This window comes from Schistocerca serialis, chromosome 2 (assembly GCF_023864345.2).
Source record: "Schistocerca serialis cubense isolate TAMUIC-IGC-003099 chromosome 2, iqSchSeri2.2, whole genome shotgun sequence".
Taxonomy (NCBI): Eukaryota; Metazoa; Arthropoda; class Insecta; order Orthoptera; family Acrididae; genus Schistocerca; species Schistocerca serialis.
Window position 1 is genome coordinate 773,021,707 of NC_064639.1, and position 27,902 is coordinate 773,049,608.

Below are 27,902 nucleotides of genomic sequence, written 5' to 3' on the forward strand. Positions count from 1 at the left end.
ACAATTCATGTGAATAAAGAGCTAGTTGTGTTTCACAGTAAAGATGTTTTCTTAACCCATGTTGACTGTGTGTCAATAGACAGTTTACTTCGAGGTAATTCATAATGTTCGAACACAATATGTGTTCCAAGATCCTGCTGCATATCGACGTTAGCGATATGGACCTGTAATTTAGTGGATTACTCCTACTATCTTTCTTGAATATTGGTGTGACCTGTGCAGCTTTCCAGTCTTCGGGTACGGACCTTTCGTCAAGCGAACGTTGTATATGATTGTTAAGTATGGAGCTAATGCATCAGTATACTCCGAAAGGAACCTAATTGGTATACAGTGCGGACCAGAAGACTTGCTCTTATTAACTAATGTAAGTTGCTTCACTACTCCGAGGATATTTACTTCTACGATACTTATGTTGACAACTGTTCTCGATTCGAATTCTGGAATATTTACTTCGTCTTCCGCGAAGCTCGAACTCGAAGAGCCCCTGGTAGATTTAGAGAAGTGTGTGGCACCACATGCCTGTGCACAGGCCACGCAATTTCCGTGAGTTACTGATCAGTGGTTTGTGCGCGCGGAGATAGCCGCGTATAACGTTCCAGACGTGTTCTATCGGGTTCAGATCAGGCGACTCTGGTAGCCGAGATGTCAACTTTAGACCCTATCACGCAACTTAAACAACTGCTGCTCTACTCTGGCCTTCTCGGATGGAGAGTTGTCCTATTGGAAGATTCCTTCGCCGTCAGGGCACATCAAACATGAACATGGATAGCGGTCGTAACACCACCAGCGACGTGTATTAGTTTTATTTAATTGCTATTTCTTTTAAGACGCACTTGACATCTGCTACGCTCAAAATCAGAAACAACATCCTTCATAAGCTTTGTGGCACTCATTGAGGACCGCCAGCAGACACTCTTCGACTATCAGTGCACGGATTGGTATATTTAGCAACCGAGTACTGCTCTCCTGTCTGGCTTAATAGGCCACACATAAAAAAGTTTTTCAACTTAATAAAGCCATGCGCATTGTTAGTGAGTCACTACGATCTACTTCCACATCTTACCTATCTTCAGTCACTTTCCATCTCCTGATGTCAGATGGAAAAGCGCGCTAGTGCGTGAATACCAGAAGATTGCTGATATCATCGACCTTCCGATATTGAATGATGTATTCCCTGCGGAGTGAGAAGGATTAAGATCAAGACATCCCACACAGCCAACAATCTCACGTAAATTGAATTCAGTACTATCGATGAATGAAAACGCTGCTTGAGACAAAACTATCCTCCACACTCCTTGAAACTTCCCTGCATCCAGGTGACACCCCGTGGTTTTTGCCAGCCCCAGGCAGTTTGAACTATCCTGAGCCCCATCCGAATCGGCCACGGAAGAGTTGCAGACACTCTCCACTAGTGGGGCACACCTGCATCACCATCGTTTGATTGTGGTGCAGGACGACAGACAGTTGCTCATGTTGTATCAACATGTTCCACACGTACCTACAAGTGCCCTTGCGAAGCTTTCCTGACAGCTACGATAGGTGCAATAAAATACATAAAAGACCTTGACATCCTTATATAGCTGCTGTCATTTGTACGATTTTATGCGGAAGAGCTGTGTCAAAATGTTGACATGCCCTAGTTCTGTAATCTTTGTATATGCATTGCCATATGATAAAAAAATAAATATAATTCAACAGGTTTCAATTACACAATCCACCATTTTCAGGCCCCACTACAAGAAAGAGTGATTAGACTTTCAACAGGAATCATCGCCATATTTTTATCAGGATGAAAAATGCTCCTATCATAACACAAATAAGTGAATATATCATTGTCGGAGTTAGAGATGTAAAAAGGCAGCAAACATAAATACGATACAGAAAGAAATATTAAATATGTTGCAAAGTTTATGACAATAATGCACGTAAATAGTTTATAACAAGTAGATAAACTTACGATATTACATACATAAATTTACTTAAAAGCTGACAGATTTGTGCAACAAATGATTAATTGCTGAAACGCATACCCTTGTTATTATCTCTTAGCTTACTATTGCTACGATTGTCTTATAGAATAACAACAACTGAAAATTAAATAACCGGTATTACAAAACCTCACGTGCATAATTTTAGTGCTTAATGTTGCAAGAACCAATTCAAATCAAGCACGAGTATGAATGGCTGCAACAAGTAGAAGAACTGCGAAGCAATGTATGCCACATTATACCATCTAAAGGATTAAAAAATCCTGTAGGAAATCTGACTAACTTAAGCTTCTTTTGTCCGAAAATAAATTTTCTACGAGGTAGCGTAGTAGTTTTTGCGGAAAATGCAATAAAACACTTTACGCTAGTTAAAAATGAAGTGATTTTATGACAATTATTTTTATGGCTATTTTCGGGTTAGTTTAATTTTCTGCGTGGTCATCAAGCAGGCTTTAAATGCTTGATCAAACAGTATACCATTTTGTGCAGTTTTGGGTATGATTACATGCATTGTTTTGCAATTCCAAAGACTCTTCGATGATTTTAAGCCACTGGTGAATAAAATCATTAGTGACTAAACAATGAAGCCATAATAAACAGTAATAACCAGTTTTTTATCATACTAAAATGAAGCGCTTCAAATGCAACGCATTTCTTCGAAACACAGTTTAATGTGCAAACGTGTGATTTTACGCACGTGAAACCTGAACAATGAAATATTTCTGCAACCACTTATTATACATAACGTAAGAACACAATTTTTTTATTATCATTTGTATCACTTTAAACCGTCACAGCACGTGCTGTTCGCGTGAAATCGGATTTTACGTGCATTTTATTCGCAACTTTAGACCACTATATCGAGGCAAAACAAAAGAATGACCATTAATTGCACGTATTGCCCACCTGCTTAAAAAATTGGAACCGATTCTCTCAAGACAAACACAGAAATGACGGGCGCAAAACACTCACACAAACGTGTTTTTGCATGTGAAATCCGAATGAAGATAAGATTTTCGAAAACGAGTTTTCAATTTTATAGTAAGATTGCATTTTTTATTTGTTCTATTTTGTCTAACCGTTTCTGTGCATTCAATTCGCATAAGAACGAATTTTACCCGCTACATTTAGCTCGACTTTAAACCATCATATTTCGACAATGAGTAAAAATTGCTGGATAATTTTTTTTTCTAAAGTTTAAAACTGATCTTTTATCAAGGTCCGATACACAGGTGGACCAAATTTGAACCATCAGTTTTGTTCCAGTCTGGGGTTGTTTAAGGAAGGCTATTTTTCCACGTAGAATCCGAACGAGTGTGGCTGTTTTTGTGCGTAAAATCTGAATGGTGCACATACACATTGTGTCATTAGCTGGGTATTAACTTGAGCCCCGTAAAATCTTTTGCAAGAGGAATTAATCGATTCGCACAATTTTCCTGGGCGCCAGCATGTATTCCTCGTTCAAATCTTGCTTAATATACTGTAAAAGTGATCCAGAATGAGATTTTCACTCTGCAGCGGAGTGTGCGCTGATACGAAACTTGCTAGCAGATTAAAACTGTGTGCCGGACCGAGACTCGAACTCGGGACCTTTGCCTTTCGCGGGCAAGTGCTCTACCATCTGAGCTACCCAAGCATGACTCGCGCCCCATCCTCACAGCTTTACTTCTGCCAGTACATCGTCTTCTACCTTCCAAACTTTACAGAAGCTCTCCTGTTCGAATGGCTAAACAAATGGCCATTGGTTAGGGGAAAAAAAACCATTGCACCCCATGTTCAAAGCTCAAATAGGAACCGAGCGCCAACACACCACCCCCACCCCTCCTCGCCCCCAAACCGCGATTCAGCGCGCTGCTTTTTCATACCACAGCCTTTAGTCTAGATATTGGCGTATCAGGACTCGACCATCGACCTGGTGTAACAAGAAACATCATTCACATGACGAGATGACGCATCATAATGTGGTCCTAATCACCAGTGTATGTATAACACGTAAATACATTTATGCTAACTTGAATTTTACTCCATAGTTCTTCTAATAGACGGATATCTAATTTTCTGATATCACATTGTTGATTATCAAGATGTTGAAGAACTATAAATACAATCAAAGATCACCTAAATCTGCAGAAGAGATATTATTTCTACGTTAAGTGTTGTGTCGTGCCAGATGCAATGAGTAAAAAATTAATACTCACTTTCTTTTTAATCTTCTTCGCATGGGGTAGCGCTCATGTTTCTGAAACAGGAAAATGAGAATTTGTTTATGAAGAGACATAATTTTTGGCGTTTCATTCTCTACTCTAGTATTCACATATCTTGATTAGTCAACAAAAATATATTCATGATAATGGTAGATTAACTTCGTGGCTATGGGCTGAATTACCTGAAGAAATACAGTAACAGACATTGGTTGCTCGAAGTCTAATCTATTCTTTGGCCGAATCTCTGGGAGCTGAGAGTGGGATCGTTAGGTTCCCAGTTAAGCAGAGAGTGTAAGAGATTAAGTCGATAATTTTCTCTACGTGTACTCCATCGTACCCGACGACGAATGTGTTTGCGTGTTGATATTACCATTAAAACGCAGTTTTGATGTGACTAACTATCAGAATAAAGGGAGTGTAAGAGATTAAGTCGATAATGTTCTCTACGTGTACTCCATCGTACCCAAAGACGAATGTGTATGCGTGTTGATATTACATTAAAACGCAGTTTTAATGTGACTAACTATCAGAATAAGGGAGCGAAAATAAACAGTGGCACAGAGTCTGTGTTCATTTTCTTTTTCATTTCATTTCTTAGTACTCTGATTAATAGGTACAAATATGGTAAGCAAAAACTAGTAGTATACAATACAACATTGTAAACAGCAAAAAAATATTCCTGTGTGTTAGGAAAACCCCTCCACAATAGTGTTGATTACGGAATAACGAAAGGAATTAGAAAGAAACAATATCAAAGACACCGAAATAATTAAAATTAACGATTTTATGATAAAAATAGTAAATCAACAAGGCTTTCAAGGCAGAATAATCATGAATGATTTTCATGTTGCTGAGCAACAGTCATACAAATATTCTTAAATGGGCACACCGCCATTTTACCGTATTATTGTTTATTTAATAACGACCTAGGTTACTGGCTTTTATGTCGGTTTCAAGTGATTGAGTTTATGTCATTAATATATATTTCAGGACATCAAGCTTAAAATTGGCCATAAATTAATTACCTGTTTTTATTAAATATGACGTGCTCCCACTGTTATTTACTAATCTTTTTACGAGATGATGATGAGTTTACATTTGACATTTCGTGGAGAGAGAATTTTTTTAAAATTTATAGCCAATTTTATGTTTTATGTCTTGCAATACATGCTAATATCATAAACTCAATCACTCGAAAAAGGCATAAAAGGCCGAAACCTGGCTCTTAATTGAATAAACGATAATACAGTCAAATGGCGGTGTGTTCATTTTTTAAAAAATAGTTAGAAATTGTTTTTCTTGGGAAAGATATGACCCCGTGGCGGGGACCATCCACTCGACATTAAATGTGTGCAGGTGGATTAAATTGCACAATAAAGCGTGGCAGTAAAATCTCCGGATTTTGGTCGAATTGTGCGTTCGTAGGATCTCCTCGACCAACGTTTCCGTTGTCTGGATTCCCTCTTCACATTGTCATCACCTATTCAGAACTGTGGGAAGAACTTCAGACAGGACGCTTCCAAATACCTACGGAGCCATACAGAATTAACGTCTGAGGCCCGTCTAACTCATAGTTAGTGGTACGGTCGATAGTAGCGGTGCCGCCTATCATGCGTCATGCTCTATACGATAACGGCCCATTATGTAACGCACAGCGTCGGAGCATGTAACGGTACGAATGCGACAGCACGCAAAACCTAGTATGTTTCAAAAGCGCCGCGTACAAAAACGGAATTTTTCCGGGGCTCATTGCTCGCGTTCCATTGATATCAGAAATGTAGGGTCATATGGTTTGGGTAGCCCTTGGGCCAGGGACCATTTATATACCCAACAGAAGGATCGTCGTACTGTAGCTATCCTACAATGCAGGGTCAAAGTTTTAATATCACACTTGCTCCAACTAAGGGAAATGGAGCAAATCGGTTGGTTCTTCTTACGTTAGATGTGGTCTACGGTCCACCTTAAGGGGATTATGGAGGCAACATTTAGTTCATGGGCGGTTGCTGTGAACACCAGAAAAATATGGTTTTTGGGTACCGAAGCTGATCCGTGGATTTCATAATGGCTTTGCACAGAAAATGGCTGAAAGTTTCATGGTATATTCTTAGGATCCCGACCTCGGACGGCCTTGAAAATTTTATTGATATTTATATCCGAGATACAGAGGTTTAAAGTTACCCTACTTGCACACATAAAATACTCACACGAAACGCAGTGTGAGGCAAAAATTTGGCTTTTGAAGTAACGTAGCACCGATGAATATGCTGTAAAGCTTCTTCGTTATCCTCTAGGAACCCCATGTTATTGTACTGAAGCAGATGCAAAATTTTTGTGTACATAAATTCAGGACTGAGGTGTAAAATTAGTTTTGCATTATTTCAGTTTCTGTAAGTAGCAGGGAAGGAATGGAAACGAGCAAGAAAATGCTCCTACCGGAGAACAAAAACGCGAATACACTCCTGTTTATTAAAAGATTTTTATTGAAAAGTGGGCTACCAGCTGCCACGTTCTACCTTCCATTAGCACCTTTGAAGATTTTCCCAAAAATTCTTGCGTGCGGAAATATTTGCGCTTTTTTATGCTGTGAGAGAAGGAGAAATTGGAAGCGGCGAAAAAAATTTGAAGGTGCTGAGGAAGGCAGCATGAGGCAGATGATAAACCTCTTTTTCAGTTAGTCTTTTAATAACCAGAAGCACATTCGCCTTTTTTTGTGCTCCGATGGGAATATCTTTCTGCTGGTGCATATTCTCCCTGTCAGCGGTATACGTTCATAATCAGATTACCATTGTTCCTGCGAACTGAAGTAACTTGTGGTTAGAATTCAGTGAAAATCTCTCAAGGTACTCATTAAGTTATCATTTTTTCACAGTGAATTGTGTATATATTTTTTAGAAATGTTCCCTCCGATTATTAGGGCAGAAAACTTAACTGATCAGCTTTTTATCGTGTTAAAATGTATAGCTATCTGAAATATTCTCCTCTAGTTATTTGTGCGGTTGTAGCGACTTTCCTGTACTTCTCAAGCAGCAGAACAGACGGTTGTTATCTCCATTTAATGAGCATCTCAACGTTTCAGCGGAAGGTGCAAACACTATGTTGCTAATGATCAAAAACCAAGATCAAAATAGTTTAAATGGAATACAAAGAATAGAATAAAAAAAACGAGATCAGAATAGTTTAAAAAGAACAGAAAGAATAGTTTAAAAGGAACAACAACTGAAAGAAGTTACGTTTTATGAGCTACATCATGAAAACGTTTGCGTCGTGTACCGTAGTGTTACTCCGTTTCGCCACATTGCAAGTTGTATGGTTTTGATACTGATCTGCTATAAGCGAAAGCAGAAAGTGATCTACCTTATTTAAATCCAATGTTATCATGACACAGTATTATGATAGCTTTTACAGTGAAGCTGTAAAAATAGATAAATAAAACAAGAAGTAATATTTATAATATGAATGCTGTAGTATGAAAATAATAATGAACCTCTCGTCTCGACTGGTAAATTATTACTTCTTAAGCATACTTTCTTGAAGGTGAAATCGGCATTTTCATAAACGTAGCTATAATCTTTTAACCAGCCCGGATATCCGCGCGTCTTAGCTCGCCCCTTTGGGGGTTAGGGAGCGCTCCAGCCTGGGAACGAATCAGCCTAGCTGATTAACGACGAGGGCTGGTCTGTCAGCCAGCCTGGATGTGGCACATCCGTTTCCCACTTTCGACTAGGTGAATAGCAGGCTGGCTTGTACCCATGTCCCACGTCACGATTCGGAAACATTTCGAAAGCGATCTTATACTATCACACGAGTTAGCACTAGATGCAGACAGATGAACAACTCAAGTTGTTCCCCGGGTGGGAAGGGGTGATGAAGGAAAGGCATCCAGGCTTTCTCTACCACTAACATTGCCAAACCCAGTAAACTGCGTTAAAATACGGATTAAGGCCAGGTACAGAAGAAAAAATGGGTATATTTATAATCTTATACATTTTAGTAACTCATTCCAGATAGTTGATCGAGGTGTCTTCACACCGCCTCAAGAAAACCAAGTTTTGTTACATCGTATTTCATCAGACTGTACTAAATCGGAAGCTACTAATAGGTGATTAATGTAGCAATTTGTCAGTGTAAACTAAATAAGAAACGTACTATATGACGTATCTTTTGTGATTATTGATTAATTTTATTCCATTGGAACTCTGAGTCTACAGTACATGATCATAGAATATTTCACTATAATTGCTTGAAAAATCAGATATAGTAAAAAGTCAAAATGACAGTAATAATAAATATTTACCACCAAACTTTATTGCATGTGCCATTCCTGATGACTGACTCTGTAGAACCATGGGAAACCAAAATCAGGATGGTGTATCATGGAAAGGCACTTGAATACCATTTTTCCTAGTTTCTGATTCATTTTAGTGGTCTAATTCCTATCTCTTCTATACATAATTCAGAGTCTATGTGCATGTCTGGGATCTCCTCCCAAATCCTGGATCGATTTCAACCATATCTGTCACAGAAACAGCAGGCAACATGTGTATCAGCACTGTGGGGTTTACAATCTTCTAGTTCCAATAGATGGGGAGATATAGGCAGAAACGTGTTTTTTCAAGCCCTGGCATGAATACTACGACAGCCATGTAGTGTGGGAACAGTATCAGTCTGGCAAAACTATTTACTTTGCAGGGCAGTCTACATGTCAGGGGCGAAATGGTTTTCCAGGCCTCTGCATGCAGCCTGTCCTGCATGACAGGCAGACCGATGCTTTATTGAAATGTTATGCGAGGACTACACGTGCCATTGAGCATGGGCTGGGACAGGTTGAGATGCGTAGAGGACGGGATGGACAGAGCAATGGGAAGAGGAAATGGACACAGCGAGGAAAAGAGGAGGAGATGCATGTGACAGATAGAAGGAGTGAAGGAGTAGTAGGCAGTTGAAAAATGGAGAGGGGGAGGCAGAGATGGAAAGAGAGACGGGGATGCAGAGGAGAGAGGGGAGGAAGAAATGATGAGAGGGAGGAGGAAGGACATTAGGTCAGAGAGGAGAGGTTTAAGAAATTAACAACGAGAGGGGGAGGAAGAAACAGATAGAGGTAGATGGTTGAGGGGAACAGAGGAAGGAAGAGAATGACACAGAAAGGTGGAGGAAGAGGTGTGTTCAAAATTTGCATCAACCGCATACGTGGGAAAAGCCACAGGGGAAAGGCTAGTAACACAATAAAATGAACCTAAAGAACTGCTGCAAGGAACAGGAGTACTCAAAATCGATTATGAAAACAGGTCTCTAGCAGCCTTTAGCTGCTGTGTTATATTCCTGAAAAAGTATCTGTCAGAGACCAGTCCACCCTTTTTATCTGAAGGATTTCCTTGCAACACACACGTCACCAATATATTTCGGTTAGCGATAAGTTAAGAAATATATCGACCTTCAATTCGTGTGAAACATATGTGGTCTGTGGCATGCAGCCTTTGCAGTTGGGAACAGTAGATTACGACTTGTGATTTAGTTTCACTCTTGTTGCAGTCTGACAAATAATGCGGTTAATGATTAGATTATCTGAAGATTTTACTGTACTGGGATATTCCAAACTTATGACAAAGATGTACAGTTGAGTATTGCTCTCATAACACAATGATGCTGCAGGTGTAGATCTAAACGGAGCGTAAAAATGAAGCAACAGAACAGCTGTAAACGATAAACTGCAATTGCGAAATTAACTGAAAACCGTTCAGCACCATGGAGAGGAAAATTAATATTTAACATTATTTTTCGAGTGATAATCAAAACTTTGTGCTACCCCTTCATATACACGGCGTTTCATAATTCCTATTGAGGGCTTCTGGGGTTCTGGATTGGATTTGTAAATCAAATTTGGTGAGGAGCCCATCCCCGGAAATGTACCGCTTGGATGTAGAATTAGTTTGAAGATCGGCTCACTTTCAAATCTCTCACTTCCCGAAATGCACACAAACTGAGACGAGGACAGGTGATGCTGGTGGAGTTATTCGAAAATATTTCACTGTCACTTCGTCAGCAAACGTATTTCGAAAACGCTGGTTCATCCGCGAATATTGCACGTGGGGTTCTCGAACATCTCAACCAAACATACGGTGAAAGGTGGGTAGCTTCATGTGAATCAACTCCTTGGCCACCACTTTCGCCGGACTTAACTCTTTTTTTCTAGGACCATATGAAGAGTCTTGTGTAAGAGACTCCTGTAAAGTTGGAAGACGATCTTGCACCAGCTCTGATGGCAGCAGAAATTATCCAGCAAACAGCAGGATTTGTGGGCCATGTGTATGAAAGTATGCGTCGCAGACGTATCTTGTGCAAAGAATAACGGCGTCAAGACATGGAGCAGCACCTGTAGAGCACACTGGTCAGAGGTCTTTGTCTCCGCTGAGTGCATACCGTGAAGCCGGAAACGTGTTTTACACCCAAGCAGTACATTTATGGTCACAGATCACTTATCAAAACCAAGGCTTTCGCGACCGGATGACATTGCTGCTGGTAAACCTTTCTAGGTACAAGTTCGTGGTCCGTGACTCTCTTTTGTTGCGAACGTTTCGGCCAGAACTGCTCTGGACGTCTTCACAGACTTTGCTCCTCCTCGTGTCGGCAAGGCTCAACGTAGGGGCAACGACTCAGCTGCAAGTCCATATGATTTTTCGGAAGGGGTGTGCGGTATTTAGGCGCTACAGTCTGGAGCCGCCCGACAGCTACAGTCGCAGATTCGAATCCTGTGCGTGATATCCTTAGGTTAGTTAGGTTTAAGTAGTTCTAAGTTCTAGCGGACTGATGACATCAGAAGTTAAGTCCCATAGTGCTCAGAGTCATTTGAACCATTTGTACGGTATTTATGGATTTCATCGTCAGTGTGGTAAAAGTTACGTAGGATAAACAATACGCACTGAACAAGGACGGTGCGTCGAGGACCAGTGACACATTCACCTTCTACAGCCCATCAAATCTGTATGACTTTGTACCCTGAAAGCAATGATGATTTTGTTTACTGCCAACAGAACATATTTTGAAAGCTCTAGCGGTATGTTATGTTTATGCGTTGTTGTGTTCTATGATATGCGTAAACGTGACCCCATACGTGCGTAAACCTGTCCCATACCCGGGACACGATTACGCACTCGATATAAACCTGTATAAAATTATTTTGCGGTCTTAAGTGTAATACTGAGCAAGAATTAAACATACCAAAATGTACTGCATAAAAGACTAACCAATTCTGAAAACGATAAACCTAGACAAAAACATTTTTAAAAATGCGAAATGAAATCTGCGTAAAGGTGTTCTGGTCTCCCTTACAGTGGGTCAGTAAGTTTGCGATAGCAGCTCTTACGTTCGCTACTGCTTCTTTCGCAGTAATTCTAGGAACTGACAACAAAAGGCGACACTTGTTAAGTGATAGGCAGCAAGACGGCCGTAGATTCTTCTCGTACGAGAATCGTTTCAAAGGTAATGCACACTGCGCATGTGCGACCGTTTCGGTGTCGTAATCAAGTTGAAATTCATGTTTTTTGTGAGCGAGACTTCAGGCATGACGTTCGTATATGTGTTTGCTGCTTCGCATGGCTGTGTCGTGAGTACTTCAGTTTTAAAATGGAAACTGAAATCGAGTCAGGTCAGATTACATGTAGCGATCAACGTTCCTGCGTTGAAGTCGAATCCCAATGGAAATTTACAGCGGTTTGAGAGAGGTGTGTGGGAATAATGTAGTGGGACGTAGCACAGTATGGCGGGGTTCTGACCGTTTCTATGAAGCTCTGGTAAGCACTGAGGAGAGCCCAAGAAGTGGAAGGCCATCAGTTGCAACAGACTACACCTCGTAGGTTATTATTAATGACATTCTGAGAGAGGATCGACGAAAAACATTAGGAAATTGTGTATGACACCAGAATGTCTGTCACCTCAGTTTACAGAATCATAACTGAAAAGTCAGAGATGATGTGAGTGAAGAGCAGAAAGCAGGTCGCAACAGAATTGCAGAAGAATTGCTTCAACTTTATCCAACAGAGGGAGAACTGTTCCTCAAAAGGAATGTTGTACTTGATGAAAACTGGATGCGAGATGTGGGGCAGAACTGAAGTCTGAGACGTCACAATGGAACAATACCGACTCTCCACGACCTAAAAATGTCGACGCCAATAATTAAAGGCTAAAGTGATGATGATCTTTGCGTATGACATGAATGGAATCGTAGCAACGAATAGTGTCCCCTGCGAACATCTGTAACAGGCGGGTAATACAAGTTGTTTTTGCAAAATGTTTTGAGTCAGTAAATTCGTCAGAGAGAGTCTGATATGTTTGCCGCTGGTGTCCTCATTTTCCACGATATGCAAGACCGCACATATTCCTATCAGTGAGAGAAACGTCCGATAAGTATGAGTGAGAAATACTTCCGCACCCACTGATCAGTCCTGATATGAGCCCACGAGACTTTGATTTGTTTCCCAAACTGAAGGAAAAACTCAGTGGAAAAGGTTTTGATACAACTGATGAAACTTCCAGTGACGTGACTCGAGTTTTCAGACAGCTCAACAATGAAGGCACCCTATCCGGAACACACAAATTGTCAAAATGTTCGGAAGCTGGCATAAGCGTGAATGGAGAGTATATTGAAGGCCTGTAACGGTACACTGAAGAGCCGAAGAAACTGGTATACCTGCCTAATAACGTGCAGGGCACCCCGCGAGCACGGAGAAGTGCCCCAACACGATGTGGCATGGACTCGACTAATGTCTGAAGTAGCACTGGAGGTAATTGACACCATGAATCCAGAAGGGCTGTCCATAAATGCATATGAGTGCGATGGGGTGGAGATCTCTTCTGAACAGCACGTTGCAAGACATCCCAGATATGATCAATAATGTTCACGTCTGGGGCGTCTGGTGGCCAGCGGAAGTGTTTAAACTCAGAAGAATGTTCCTGGAGCGGCTCTGTAGCAATTCTGGATGTATTGGATATCGCATTGTCCTGCTGGAATTGCCAAAGTCCGTCGGAATTTACAATGGACAAGAACTGACGCAGGTGATCAGACAGGATGCTTACGTACGTGTCACCTGTCAGAATCATATCTAAACGTATCATGGGTCCCATATGACTGCAACTGGATAAACCCCCCACCATTGCAGATCCTCCACCGGCTTGAACAGTCCCCTGCTGACATGCAGGGTCCATGGATTCATGAGGTTGTCTCCATACCCGTACACGCCCAGCCGCTCGATACAATCTGAAACAAGACTCGTCCGACCAGGCAACATGTTTCCTGTCAGCAACAGTCCAATGTCGGTGACGACAGGCCCATGCGAGAAGTAAAACTTTGTATCCTACAGTCATCAGTGGCACACAAGTGGCCTTCGGCTCCGAAAGCCTTTTTCGCTGATGTTGCGTTGAATGGGTTAGACGTTGACACTTGTTGATAGCCCAGCACTGAAATCAGCAGCAATTTGCGGAAGGGTTGCACTCTTGCCACGTTGAACGATTCTCTTCAGTCACCGTTGGTCCCATTCTTGCAGGATCTTTCTCCGGCCACAGTGATGTCGGAGACCTGATGTTTTACCGTATTCCTGATATTCATGGTACACTCTTGAAATGCTCGTACGGGAAAATCGTCACTTCACCGCTACCTCGGGGATGCTGTGTCCCATCGCTCGTGCGCCGACTGTAACACCAAGTTCAAACTCACTTAAATATTGATAACCTGCCACTGCAGCAGAAATAACCGATCTAACAACTGCACTAGAAACTTGTTGTCTTATATAGGCGTTGCCTATCGTAGCGCCGTATTCTGCCTGTTTACGTATCTATGTATTTGAATACGCATGCCTGTACAAGTTTCTTTGGTGCTTCAGTGTATTTTGCTAAATAAATTATTTCCTTCAGTATGAAAACCTCTGATAAATAAATGTCGTGTGACATGGGGCCTCCAGCCAGGTAGACCGTTTGCCGGGTGCAAGTCTTTTGATTTGACGCCACTTCGGCGACTTGCGAGTCGATGGGGATCAAATGATGATGGTTATCACAACACCCAGTCCCTGAGCGGAGAAAGTCTCCGACCCAGCCGGGAATCGAACCCGGGCCCTTAGGATTGACATTGTCGCGCTAACCACTCAGCTACCAGGAGCGGGCAAAACCTCTGATGTGACATTCGTACAAAACTAGTTCAGCCTTCGACCTTAGGTTGATCGTGCATCGGAAAAATTGCTGCCTGAGGTGTACTCGGGAGCCGTCCTTCGAACGCTGTGTTACGGCCCAACTTGCGCTCGGTCTTGGTCACCAAAATGTCAACAACATCTGATGGTGGCACAACACGAGTTTAGATGCTTGGGGAGAGGCCGCGCGCAGTGAGGGCTGGACACGTCGAGCAGAAGACGCGGGCCGCGGTGACAGCACGGCCCGGCCCCGCCCTCGCCAAGCGCCAGCAGATCGATGTGCGCGGCCGGCCGGCCGCCGGCTGCGCCGCGCCGCGCTCCAGTGTGGCGCGCAGCGGCCAATTCCCCGGAATGAATTCGCACTTAGCGCCGGCCAATTTTCCCGCCAGCCCGGCTTTGCGCGCTGAAACGCCTCGTAAAGCGCAGTGGTGCTGGCGCCAGCGGCAGAGCCTGCGCCACTGGCCGCGCCGGCGGCCGCGATTAGCTGGCCGGGTGGCTGCCTGGCGCCAGCGGCGCTCGCAGTGGCAGCGATAAGCCGTCTAGCTCGAGGCGGCGACACTGGAGGTCATTACTCGACTGGCCAGTTGGCGCCAGCGAGCGATACGTTCGCGATGGTGCCTGTGTGTGGCGGTCGATGCCAGATGGCAGCAACGCGAATGCCGATACCAGTGGCTATGCCAGTAACTGTTTGACTGGACAAGGCTTGCTGGCTGCTTGGCTGCGAGGCCGATGCCGAAACTAGGGAGTGCCACCCACGCCAGTAGGGACGCAAGTCGAAGGCTTACCAAACTGACGCCAGGGGTTGACGGCAGTGGCTAATCCACGGACCAGGATTATCTGACTGACTTCCCCTCGTTGAGTACAGGACCAGCTGGTTCCCAGCGAGGTCGATATCAGCTGCTGTCCGGATCTTGGCATATAGACCATCATGCTAGTAGCGGCGGCGCACCTGTTTTAGTAATTACACTAGAACTAAAATCGTCGATGTAGCAGGTGAAATTGCAGTCTTAAGACTATTTATCGACCTTCAGAGGCCTCTCGCGAAATGAGTGGAGAGACACGAATTCATATTGCTTCCTTTTATTATCGTACCAACCTTAACTGACGGACAACACAGACTACGGTTCATCTCGTTTCATTTCTGTCTCTGGAAGCCAGAATATTCACTTCAAAATCTCTCTTCGTAATCCAGGCAGAATGTATTAGCTGAGGTATGACGTAAGAGGCGGAATGAGCTGCCGGGGTGTTTTCATTTTTTAAATTGGTTTGGCTCGCTAAGGGACACATGAAATAACTTATGTCTTCTTTCTTTTTTCCTTTATTTCTTTTCTGTAGTTTTTCATTCTTTCTCTAAGTTTTCTCTTCCATCATCTGTCCATATTGCATCTGTCGTTGTCATTGTTTTCTTCTGTATGCTCTTGAAACTTTGTACTTTTTCTCGGGACTTTTCTGTTTCTCCTATTTCTTCCTTCGATATTTCCATTTCTTTCAGGTCTGCCTTAACGTGTTTGATCCATCTAATTGACATTTTTGCGTGTCTGTCAAAAAATTTAAAAATTCTGTTTGTTACCCTCTTTTCATCTATCCGCTTTAGATATCCATAGAATACAGCTCTTCCTTATTGTGTCTGATACTGGCACTTTTTCATAAATTTCTTTATTACTTCTTAATCTTCATTTCTCATTCTCATAGTTTGGACCCAAGACTTCCCCCATCATTTTTCTTTCGGTCTGTCCTATATCATACAATTGTTTAGCTGTATTTAATGAAAGGCACTCTGAAGCCTAAGGACATCCTGGTTTAATGGAAGTCTTCTAGTGCCAGAGTCTTACATTTACGGTCGATAACAGCTGTTATTCAGGTTTTTGTAAGTTGAAAATCCGAGTCCATTCTTCTTGTTGTTGTTAAGCTAGCTACCTTGTCCAAAGAATCTGGTTGTATAATTTCGCCTAGATGTTTGAATTTTGTTGTCTTTTTTTTATTTCCCATAAACAGTTTCCACGTATTTCAGTGTCTCCATCCCATGTGTCATATACTCTTGTTTTTTCGAAAGACATACGTAGGCCTGCTATTGAAGCAGTCTCCTGCAGGAGAGTCATCTGTGCTGATCCATTTTCTACAGATCCAACTAACATGGCAAGATCGCCTGCAAAAGCCAAACAATCAGTACTCAAATTATGACCTTTTCTCTCAACAGTGATTTTTTTAAATTCCTTCTTCTTCTGTTCTTCTCTTCCATTTCCTGACTACCTTTTCTAATACAGAACTGATTTCATAAGCCTTTGAGATTTCACCTAAAAAGTAGGTAATATTTCTGTAATAGATAATTAAGATTTTATTGACAATCATAGTAGTGATCCCCGCCTTCGGCTCTCACCAACAATGGGCACCGAATGTAATGTTTCACACAGAACGCGCGAGTTTACAGGGTCAATACGGGGCGATGCGACTCTAGGCTGGAGGCCGCACGATTAACATCTTAGCTGCACGCCGTAAATATAATTGTCTTCATGAATCGTGTGCAGTGCGGAGTGGAACAGTTCAGTTAGTCTGTTACGGTATGTGACTTTATTTTATTCAATGTATTTTACGTGCAAGGATTACAGTTGTTACGTACTTGAGGTACGTAACGTATGGGATTGTAGGCGTTCTCTGTTACATCACTTGTTTGCAGCTTATGGCTCTGTTGCTACGTCATTCGTTGATTAAAAGTTGCTGCCATCCCTTTCTGAAATTTGACCGCTCATTCAGGAGCATGAGAGGGTAGCCCACTCGCTTGAAAGCTTCTAACAGCCTAAAAGTTCCTTCCAGGCTTCCCTCATCAAGAAACACGTACCTATGACTCGAGTTCCACTTCTGCGCAGATACAGAGACATCTATAAAAAACACCAGGTGGGTAGACACTCTTAGAATTTCTGTGTTCTGCTACGATGCGGCAGAGTACAATTAGGTCTCTCACATGTTCTGCATTCGCAGTGCAAACGAGGACATGTACGTGCTATGCATGGTAGCGCAGAGCGGGGAATACATAAGATGCAATTTGCACTGGAGATTAGCTGACGCCACACTAAGTAGTAAAACTTTAGTTTTCTCAACAGCGTTTCGTATTATACAGCAGTAGTCTACATTTCATAGACCAGACAGACAAGTGCAGTTAGTATCACTGAGATTTAGGAGTATATATTGTAACAGCCTCAATTGGAATTTTTTGCAAATGATAAGTACGAGGGCATACTGAAACGTATTACCTCCAAACTTTTCATTCTGTTCTCAATATCGGTTGAGTTATTGTATCCATATTACTCTGACCACATTCCCACTATGCTGACGTCAGTTGTAACCCTCTGCCGCTAGAAGGATCCGAATTGTAGCGTGTAACATGGTGACGTGTAACGCAATTACGTCGGTTTCTGTGAGAAACAGCGTGCTGTAATCGCGTTTCGAATTCGAAGAGTCCGTCCACAGGTGGGGCACCCTCTCCTTCAGCATGACACTGGCCGACCACACACGGCGACATCTGCAACAGTCGGACGCTTTGGGTTCTCTGTTGTCGACCATACTCCATACAGCCCAGACCTGACGCCATCCTATTTTCGTCTGTTTCCAAAACTTCAAGAATATCTCCGAGGACTTCACCTTGATGGTGATGAAGCGGTGAAAGCAGAGCTGAGGTTCTATCTCCATCAAGAAAGTCAAACATTTTACAGTGACAGTGTCAACGAACTGGTCTCTGGTCGGGGGAAATGTACTCATCGCCAGGGTGGCTACTTTGGGAAGTAGATATGTGGACATGAAGAATAAAGATGCAGAATAATACTGACGCTTGTTTTATCTAAAAAAAACTTCAATAGTTTCCACGAAAAAAATTCTGAGACATTACTTTCCAGTGCACCCTCGTAGTTTAGATCGCTTAATGATCATCTTCAGCATTGTAAATAAAATTAAATGTATAATAATTCTTTTAAGTACTGGCATACTGCCAAATGAATGTATCATCCTTTTTAAATGTTTCTATAATAAAATCACTTAGATATGTGTAAGCAATCATAATGAAGTTAATTTTTACATAAATGTTATTAAGTACCTATGTGCGGCCGCGCATCCACGCTGCCTTCAAATTCGCTAGCCATACTACCGCCCACCTCTGTTCGCTCCCCTCCCATAACGTACTCACGCTACCCATCCATTTCACATGGATCTATATGACGCAGAGTGGATTCAGTAAAATGCCGGATACCACCGAATGTTGTTCAAATGGTTTAAATGGCTCTGAGCACTATGGGACTTAACATCTGAGGTCATCAGTCCCCTAGAACTTAGAACTACTTGAACCTAACTAACCTGAGGACATCACACACATCCATGCCCGAGGTAGGATTCGAACCTGCGACCGTAGCGGTCGCGTGGTTCCAGACTGAAGCGCCTAGAACCGCTCGGCCACCACGGCCGGCCGAATGTTGTTAAAAGTATGCTGTAGTGCTATGCCTCTACTGTTCGACCACGAGGAGATTTAAAGGTGCTGACAGCCGCAGAGAAATAGGCGGCGGTTGAAATAAATTCATTTGTCTCTGAGCGCTGCCAACATATCCGCGTATATCAGCCTTGCTTTCGTATAAGCATTAAACACAGGTAACGATGCCGGCACGGCCGGGTCGTTCGACACTGCCTTCCGCTCACCACGTCTCTCCTGTCGGCAATGTTTAGGTAAGGGCTACGCACGCCTCCTGCCGTTTCCGATGGCCACTGCGCAGTGGTTCGAACAGGTATAAGTTTGAGAACTTAAAATTTTGTATATGGGGTAGCTGAACATCTCCCTTGCTTGGTACTGCAGTTCACAGATAGCGCCGACGACCAGCGTCGAAGGTCATTCTGATACGCCATTGTGAGTTTGGTGCCCATCTCCACAGCTATTTCTGCAGTATAGTCAAGATAAATATTTTTCACAGCCAAGTAAGACGTACATTCAATGTATTGCAAATGAGATAGTGGTTTGAAGCATACGCTTCATTTCTTTTTATTGAGTCACCAGTATTCTCACTACGCATCCCGCCAGGAATTCCTAGTCTGTGCCAACCTCTTCATCTCAGAGCAGCACTTGAAACTTAACGTCCTCAATTATTTGCTGGAAGTATTCCAATCTCTGTCTTCCTCTACAGTTTTTGCCCTCTACAGCTCCCTCTAGTAACATGGAAGCTCTTCCCTGATGTCTTAACAGGTATCGTATCACCCTGTCCCTTGTCAGTGTTTTCCACATATTCCTTTCCTCCCCGATTTTGCGCAGAACCTCCTCATTTGTTACCTTATCAGTCCACCTAATGTACAACACTCGTCTGTAGCTACACATCTCAAATTCTTCGAGTCTCTTCTGTTCCGGTTTTCCCACAGTCCATGTTTCACTACCATACAGTGCTGTGCTCCAAACGTACATTCTCAGAAACTTCTTGCTCAAATTATGATCTGTGTTTGATACTAGTAGATTTCTCTTGGCCAGGAACATCCTTTTTGCCAGTGCTATCCTGCTTTTGATGTCCTCCTTGCTCCGTCCGTCACTCATTATTTTCTGCCTAGATACCAGATTTCCTTAATTTCATCTCCTTCGTGACGATCAATCCTAATGTTAAGCTTCTCGGTCTTCTAGTCTATACTATTTCTCATTACTTTCTACTTTCTTCACATTCTTTACTCAATAGACTGTTATTCCCTTCAGCAGATCTTATAATTCTTCTTCACTTTCATTGAGGATGGCAATGTCATCAGCGAATTTTATCCTTGATATCCTTTCACCTTGAATTTTAATTCCACTCTTGAATCTTTCTAACATTTCCATCAATGCTTCTTCGATTTATAGAATGAATAGTCGAGGCAAAAGACTACACCATTTTCAGTCCGAGAATTTTGTTTTTGATCTTCCACTCTTATTATTCCTTCTTGGCTCTTGTACGTGATGTGTTTACCCGACTCTCCCTATAGCTTACCCCAATTTTCCTCAGAATTTTGAACATCATGCATCATTTGACACTGTCGAACACTTTTTCCAGGTCGAAAATTTTATGCACTTGTCTTGATTCTCCTTTCGTCTTGCTTCCATTAACAACCGCAACGTCAGAATTGCATCTCTCGCGCAATTTACCTTACCTAAAGCCAAACTGATCGTCATCTAACAGCCCTCAATTTTCTTTTCCATTCTTCTGTATACTATTTTTATCAGCAACTTGGATACATGAGCTATAAAACTGATTGTGCGACAGTTCTCGCACTTGTCAGCTCTTGCAGTCTTCGGCACTGTGTGAATGATGTTTTCCCGAAAGTGGGATGATATGTCGCCAGACTCATACATTCTACACACCAAAGTGAATAGTCATTTTGTTCTCACTTCCACCAACGATTTTAGAAATTCTAATGGAATCTTATCTGTCCCTTGCGTCTTCCAATGATCTCTGAAATTCCGATTCTAATGCTGGATCACCTAAATGTTCCCTATCGAATGCTGTTTCGTCTTCTGTCACACATTCAGACAAGGCTTCCCCCTCACAGAGGCCTTCGATGTACTTTTTCCATCTACCTACTCTCTCCTCTGCATTTAACAGTGGAATTATTATTGCACTCTTAATGTTACCAGCCTTGCTTTTAGTGTAAACGAAGGTTATTTTCACTTTTCTGCATAATGGGTCAATCATTTCTTTTCCGATATCTTGACATTTTTCATGCAGCCATTTCGCCTTAGCTTCCCTGCACTTCTTACTTATTTTATTCCTAAGCGATCTGTATTCTTGAATTTCTCTGAAAATTTTTATACTTACTTCGTTCATCGATCAAATGAAGTATTTCTTCTGTTAACTTGGTTTCTTCGCAGTTACTTTCTTTTTACTTATGTTTTTTTCCAACTTCTGTAACTGTCATTTTTAGAAATGTTAATTTCTCTTCAACTGAACTGTCTACTGAGCTATTCTTCATAGCAATATCTACAGCCTTGGAGAACTTCCAGCGTATCTCTTCGTTTCTTTGTACCTCCGTATCCCAATTCTTTCGGTATTGATTCTTCCTGACTGGTCTCTTAAACTTCAGCTTAGTCTTCACTGCCATCAAATTGTGATCTGAGTCTATATCTGCTCCTGGGTATGTCTTAAAATCCAGTACCTGATTTCGGAATCTCTGCCTGACAATGATGTAATCTAACTAAACTCATCCCGTATCTTCCGACCTTTTTTGGAGTAGACCTCATTCTCTTGTGATTATTAGACAGAACATTTCCTATTAGTAGCTGATATTTATTTCAGAACGCAATTAGTCTTTCTTCTCTCTCATTCCTGACTCCAAGCCCATATTCTCCCGTAATACTTTTGTCTACTCCTGCCTCTACAACCGCATTCCAGTCCTCCATGACTATTAGATTTTCGTCTCCCTTTAAGTTTTCAATTATGTTCAATATCCTCATATACTTTCTCTGTCTCTTCATATTCAGACTGAGAAGTCGGCAAGTATACCTGAACTATTGTTTTCGGTGTTCGTTTACTGGCGATGTGATTAGAATGGGTTACTGTTCGCAGTAACACACACTCTGTACTACCTTCCTATTCATAACGAATCCTAATCCTGTTATACCATTCTCAGCTACTGTTGATATTACCTCTTTCTTACCTAACCGATAAAGCGTATCGTTCACAGTTTGCTTGAGGGTTGGATCGTGCTTTAATAGAAGTAAGGGATAGTCCCAAACAGCAGATAATAATAGGTTCCACTATTTCGGCTACCCTAAGTGTGGCGTCAGTTTGTACAACCAGACGTTCTGAATTTCATTCCAGATGTCACCTTTCCAGTGTTTGAGAGACAAAGACATTGGGTCATTGGTGGGTTGGGCCTACTGCCGAGCCACAACAATGGAAATAAGTGCAAATAGTGTCAAAAATGTGGGATCTATGTTTGCGATTGCTGGTTTCTTCATCTATGCGTTTCCCTCCTCAGCAGTCACCAGCAAATCGAGATAAGATCTCGGAAATCGCAACAGGGCCATTGTCAACTGCGGTTAGTGCAAGAACCAGCTGTTTCTACCTCTTAAATCAGCCACCTCCTATACTTCCACCATCAAGTCCATTCCAAGACCAGGTAAAGCAGTTGCGTTGACGTAATCTCCATTGATAAAGACTTGGGAGCTGTCCCTGGCTAAAGGGAAAAAGAAAGCCGGTAGCAAATCCATCTTCATCAAAAGCTGCTCCAGGAGCTTCATCCGATAGACCTTTGACATCTAGGGCTACTAAAAGGATGTTCTTAGTAAGAAAGAACCAGAGTCAAGAATCAGCAGGATCATGGTGAGGAAGACCCGATCCAAGCACTTTTGAAACCATGTTGAGAGATCAATCGTCTGAATTTGAAGAGGACGAGGAGTGCATTTACTGTGACCAACCGTGGTCAGCTGATACCTCTAAAGAGATCTGGATTAAGTGCATCAGTTGCTTTCACTTGTGTTATGAGCCTCGTTCAGGTATCTGGGATGATACTTCAAATGTTCAAAATGTGACTTTTATATCAAAAGCATGAAGATTCAGCATTTTACTTGTTATGGCTGAAGCGTCTGTAGAGTAACCGACAGTTATGCAGCATTCTTTACTTTTGAAACAAACGCTTGGTGCGAATAAAAGCTACGTTACTAATTCATTAAATTTTAGTGTTAACTTACAACCCGTAATTAGGAATTCCTATAATTAGGATCCATATTTTCCGGAGATAAAAATTACGTGTTTTACTTCTCTGTTCTGCTAGTACAGAATCAGAAAATATTCAAAAGATTTTTTGCAAGGGTGGTATTTAAATATTACCTTGTAACAGTACAGTACATTTTCCATAAAAATTTAAAAACAGTACCCGATAATAGGGGACTATCCCATATTAGTGTTTTATTTTCATTTGTTGATCTAAAGATAATCATGAAATAATCGAGACGTGTGAGAATTTGCAACTGAGACTGTTACAATAAATATTTTAAATGATCGAGTTACGGCAACTCTTTTGAGAATACATTTCGTCTAAAATTTCATGTTTTCTTGAAATAATCTTATCGACAGGAATGATCAACTTATTAAAGGTTTAAAGACTGAGTTTTCTACAATTCAAAGTTTCTGGCTGCCGAAAAACATACAAAATCGGTTAGCTTATTTCGATTTTTACCAGTAATCTACTCCTATCAGACATTTCGCTTAGAGTTTTCTTAGAGTGCGCATATATTATATTTTGCAATTGTAATGATCGACCGCGAACTTCCTTTCAGAGTGCCGAGTTTTAGCAGTATCCAGCCAGTAACAGATTCCCATCAGGAACTCTGCAACGTTTCGAAAGCTCAGAGTTCGCTCTTTAATTGTTTCAGTGCAACACAGGCACATGAAACTATTCTCTGTTGAATGCCTATAGTGGAATACATATTCTTCGCCCAACAGAAGTGTCTCTCATGCATGTCCAGTGATGTGCATCCAGCAGTCCCTTCACTGGAAGTGGAGTATGAAGAAATTTTCGGTAGAACGAATTCAGTGTAAATCATCCGAACTTGCAGAAATAATAGCAAAATATCAGATAAATCTTGGAACCGGTATGAGACCGTGCTGATCATGATAGAGACAGAAGATGAAGACTGGATACCAATGAGTGACAGCCTTATTTATAATGTCGCGTTAGTAGCAATAAAACATTATTTCATCCACAGAGGGCAAAATGATAGATACCAGTTAAAAGAAAATCTCTGGTGCGCGGTCATGCGCTCGCTATTGCTTTCATATATCATGCATATTTTTCCATTCTCCTTGCCCCAAACGGTGTTTAATTCCTTCGACGATGTGATTTATTCTGTTGTTTCTCAATATGTATTTAATTTCCTACTATGGTTTTAATCTTTACATCACTGTCTATTTTTGAAACAATGTCACTGAATTAATACATCACACCTGCTTCATGCTAGTGGTACACCCATACTTCACGACCAGTTGTTCGGCCGTCCTCAGACCTTTCAGTTATCCAGCAACGACAAACCACCTCTACTAGGACTTTGTCGAGAACAGCGATGCAGGATTTCTGCATCTTTTCTCTTGCGCTCATTCTCTCAGAATGGAAATACGTTGACTTTTGACTCTCCATAATTAGAATGAGTTGTGGAGAAAATAGTAATGGTAGACAGATACCCATCTGGTCATACTGTGGCGTGAGGAGTACAGGTGTAGATGCAGATGTCTGGCGCCACTCTGCCGCACATCGTCACAGTGCTGCTGCTGACAATGTGCGTAGTGGCCTCGTGAAGAGCATGACACAGTGATTACACTGCGGTCGCCTTTAGTCATCCTGTCAGCATGGAGCATAATTGTTGCCAGAAGACAATGCAGGTCGCGCCGTAGCTGGGAATCGCACTACAGACTGTAAACTTTTTCTTCAGTACTATAGACGGTAACTGAGGTGCGGAACAAGCAAGCTTCGCCTAATGCGTAGACTGTCGCTTGTGGAAAGGCTTTACAAGGAGTCGAGTTTCTCCATCCTTACACAATGAAACCACGGTATAGTGTGCACCCGCACTACTTGATAGACCGGACTGCTTTTTAATCGCGAAATGAAATGCTGCGTGCTGTATCAGACACCATTCGCGCCGAGCTCATTTATTATAAAATGTGGAACAGCCCTTTAATACTCACGGAATAATCTTTGGTGTAACAAAGAAACAGAAGTTGGTCTTCAAGAAATATAAGCTTCAGGTTCCCAGGATGGGTTAAATTGACATTGTGGCCCAAATATGGACCAGGTACAGGGGATTTCAAGCGAGGAGACAATGACATCAGTGTACGTACAGGTAACAAAAAATATTAAATTGTCAAACGTAAAGGAAAACTGGGACACACATATCAATTTATTGATATCAACTTGGATTATCAGATGTATTATCTGACACGAAGACACATCAAACAAGTGATAAAAGAACAGTCCAAAAAAGAGTCTCAATTAAAAATAAGTTCCTTCTTGAAGTCACTGTCAACAGCTACGGAGGATGAAACCATTGTCGTGCCATCAACGTCTGATAGTAGAGCAATGTTGGCTGATACGGGCCATATCACTGTATGCCGGACCGAGACTCGAACTCGGGACCTTTGCCTTTCGCGGGCTAGTGCTCTACCAACTGAGCTACCCAAGCACGACTCACGACTCGTTCTCACAGCTTTACTTCTGCCAGTAACTTGTCTCCCACCTTCCAAACTTTACAGAAGCTCTCCTGCGAACCTTGCAGAACTAGCACTCCTGAAAGAAAGGCTATTGCGGAGATATGGCTTAGCCACAGCCTGGGGAATGTTTCCAGAATGAGATTTTCACTCTGCAGCGGAGTGTGCGCTGATATGAAACTTCCTGGCAGATTAGAGCACTTGCCCGCGGAAGGCAAAGTTCACGAGTTCGAGTCTCGGTCCGGCACACAGTTTTAATCTGCCAGGAAGTTTCATATCAGCGCACACTGCGCTGCAGAGTGAAAATCTCATTCTGGCATATCACTGTAGATCTAAATGACAGAAGCAAGTCTCTGGTTAAGTACGCAGCATTCTACAGTCAACTATAGTACACTCCTGGAAATGGAAAAAAGAACACATTGACACCGGCGTGTCAGACCCACCATACTTGCTCCGGACACTGCGAGAGGGCTGTACAAGCAATGATCACACGCACGGCACAGCGGACACACCAGGAACCGCGGTGTTGGCCGTCGAATGGCACTAGCTGCGCAGCATTTGTGCACCGCCGCCGTCAGTGTCAGCCAGTTTGCCGTGGCATACGGAGCTCCATCGCAGTCTTTAATACTGGTAGCATGCCGCGACAGCGTGGACGTGAACCGTATGTGCAGTTGACGGACTTTGAGAGAGGGCTCAACACGTGGGGCGTGAGGTCTCCACAGTACATCGATGTTGTCGCCAGTGGTCGGCGGAAGGTGCACGTGCCCGTCGACCTGGGACCGGACCGCAGCGACGCACGGATGCACGCCAAGACCGTAGGATCCTACGCAGTGCCGTAGGGGACCGCACCGCCACTTCCCAGCAAATTAGGGACACTGTTGCTCCTGGGGTATCGGCGAGGACCATTCGCAACCGTCTCCATGAAGCTGGGCTACGGTCCCGCACACCGTTAGGCCGTCTTCCGCTCACGCCCCAACATCGTGCAGCCCGCCTCCAGTGGTGTCGCGACAGGCGTGAATGGAGGGACGAATGGAGTCGTGTCGTCTTCAGCGATGAGAGTCGCTTCTGCCTTGGTGCCAATGATGGTCGTATGCGTGTTTGGCGCCGTGCAGGTGAGCGCCACAATCAGGACTGCATACGACCGAGGCACACAGGGCCAACACCCGGCATCATGGTGTGGGGAGCGATCTCCTACACTGGCCGTACACCACTGGTGATCGTCGAGGGGACACTGAATAGTGCACGGTACATCCAAACCGTCATCGAACCCATCGTTCTACCATTCCTAGACCGGCAAGGGAACTTGCTGTTCCAACAGGACAATGCACATCCGCATGTATCCCGTGCCACCCAACGTGCTCTAGAAGGTGTAAGTCAACTACCCTGGCCAGCAAGATCTCCGGATCTGTCCCCCATTGAGCATGTTTGGGACTGGATGAAGCGTCGTCTCACGCGGTCTGCACGTCCAGCACGAACGCTGGTCCAACTGAGGCGCCAGGTGGAAATGGCATGACAAGCTGTTCCACAGTCTCCATGGGAGAATAGCAGCCTGCATTGCTGCGAAAGGTTGATATACACTGTACTAGTGCCGACATTGTGCATGCTCTGTTGCCTGTGTCTATGTGCCTCTGGTTCTGTCAGTGTGATCATGTGATGTATCTGACCCCAGGAATGTGTCAATAAAGTTTCCCCTTCCTGGGACAATGAATTCACGGTGTTCTTATTTCACTTTCCAGGAGTGTATATAAAATTCCAGTAGAGTAAAGACTTTTTTTTTAATACCGTACATTCAGTAATGTATATGGGACGTAGTGAATATATCAAGCTTGTTTAATGTAACCTCTAATTTTTTGAAACCTATTGTTCATTGATTGTGTTACCAACTTGCTTTTAAATTAAATATACTTTACAGCACTTCTGTATTACGGTTCATTTATTTAACCAATACGTTTTATGCTAATTACTTAATTATATTTTCGGGTAATATTTTTAAAAATGTGTATATAATACCTGGGTGTTATATCTAACTAAAATATCTAAACTAACTGAATAACTCGGACTAGGACTCGGGTCACTTATTCCGAATTAGTGAAGTTCCACTGTACTGTGTTTCGTTCCGACATCATGCGAATCGAGAAGCGACACACAAATGTAACGAATGCGTCAATACTTCGCGAAGTTTAAATTGATATAACGTCCGTGACATATTCAGTTACATTATTTATTACTTGAAATAACTTAACAGCTCTAAAAAGCTTAATATTCAATAATATAAATATTGTTGTATGCCGGCTTAAGTTGGCAGACACGGGAGACAAAGCGTTAGTGGTCTGTCGAGTTGTATCGATTCAGAAT